The sequence below is a fragment of the Arachis stenosperma genome, chromosome 7 (genome assembly GCF_014773155.1).
Source record: "Arachis stenosperma cultivar V10309 chromosome 7, arast.V10309.gnm1.PFL2, whole genome shotgun sequence".
In the NCBI taxonomy this organism is placed as follows: domain Eukaryota; kingdom Viridiplantae; phylum Streptophyta; class Magnoliopsida; order Fabales; family Fabaceae; genus Arachis; species Arachis stenosperma.
The window spans coordinates 10,926,763-10,928,479 of NC_080383.1; the positions used below are offsets into that span (position 1 = coordinate 10,926,763).

Here is a 1,717-nt window from a genome sequence, read left to right on the forward strand (position 1 = left end):
CCCTAGGTCACACAGAGCCTTCTCAAAGGTCATGGTGCCTATGGTATAAGGTATTGAGAACTTCCCAGGGTCCTGTCTCTTTTGAGGTAATCTCTGCCTAGTCAAGTTATATAATTCTTTGATGAGCAAAGGGGGTTCATCCTCCCAAGTCTCATTACCAAATAACTTGTCATTTAGCTTCATGATTACTCCAAGGTACTTAACAACTTGCTCTTCAGTGACATCTTCATCCTCTTCAGAGGAAGAATACTCATCAGAGCTCATGAATGGCAGAAGTAAATCCAATGGAATATCTATGGTCTCAGTGTGAGCCTCAGATTCCCATGGTTCCTCATTAGGGAAATCATTGGAGGCCAGTGGACGTCCATTGAGGTCTTTCTCAGTGGCGATCACTGCCTCTTCCTCCTCTCCAAATTCGGCCATGTTGATGGCCTTGCACTCTCCTTTTGGATTCTCTTCTATATTGCTTGGAAGAGTACTAGGAGGGAGTTCAGTAACTTTCTTACTCAGCTGACCCACTTGTGCCTCCAAGTTTCTAATGGAGGACCTTGTTTCAGTCATGAAACTTTGAGTGGTTTTGATTAGATCAGAGTCCATGGTTGCTAAGTCAGAGTGGCTCTGCTTAGAATTCTCTATCTGTTGCTGAGAAGATGATGGAAAAGGCTTGTCATTGCTAAACCTGTTTCTTCCACCATTATTGTTGGTGAAACCTTGTTGAGGTCTCTGTTGATCCTTCCATGAGAGATTTGGATGATTTCTCCATGAAGGATTATAGGTGTTTCCATAGGGTTCTCCCATGTAATTCACCTCTTCCATTGATGGGTTCTCAGGATCATAAGCTTCTTCTTCAGATGAAGCATCCTTAGTATTGCTTGGTGCAGCTTGTATTCCAGACAGACTTTGAGAAATCATATTGACTTGCTGAGTCAATATTTTATTTTGAGCCAACATGGCATTCAGTGTATCAATCTCAAGAACTCCTTTCTTCTGATTCGTCCCATTGTTCACAGGATTCCTTTCAGAAGTGTACATGAATTGGTTATTTGCAACCATTTCAATGAGTTCTTGAGCTTCTGCAGGCGTCTTCTTCAAATGAAGAGATCCTCCAGCAGAGTTGTCCAATGACATATTGGACAGTTTAGATAGACCATCATAGAAGATACCTATGATGCTCCATTCAGAAAGCATGTCAGAAGGACACTTTCTGATTAATTGTTTGTATCTTTCCCAAGCTTCATAGAGGGATTCACCTTCCTTCTGTCTGAAGGTTTGGACTTCCACTCCAAGCTTACTCAATTTTTGAGGTGGAAAGAACTTTGCCAAGAAGGCATTGACTAGCTTTTCCCAAGAGTTCAGGCTTTCTTTAGGTTGTGAGTCCAACCATATCCTAGCTCTATCTCTTATAGCAAAAGGGAATAGCATAAGTCTGTAGACTTCAGGGTCAACCCCATTGCTCTTGACAGTGTCACAGATTTGCAAGAATTTAGCTAAAAACTGATGAGGATCTTCCAATGGAAGTCCATGGAACTTGCAATTCTATTGCATTAGAGAAACTAATTGAGGCTTAAGCTCAAAGTTGTTTGCTCCAATGGCAGGGATAGAGATGCTTCTCCCATAGAAGTCGGGAGTAGGTGCAGTAAAGTCACCCAGCACCTTCCTTGCATTGTTGGCATTGTTGTTGTTTTCGGCTGCCATGTCTTCTTCTTGTTTGAAGATT

The 1,717-nt window shown here is 42.0% G+C and overlaps 1 non-coding gene across 1 annotated transcript; it reads left to right on the forward strand.

Moving 5' to 3' along the window:
• Positions 1-1,182: 1,182 nt before the first annotated feature.
• Positions 1,183-1,290, forward strand: LOC130943077 (small nucleolar RNA R71). Its single transcript, XR_009071612.1, has one exon. It is a non-coding gene; the product is annotated as a small nucleolar RNA R71 (small nucleolar RNA).
• The last annotated feature ends 427 nt before the right edge of the window (positions 1,291-1,717 follow it).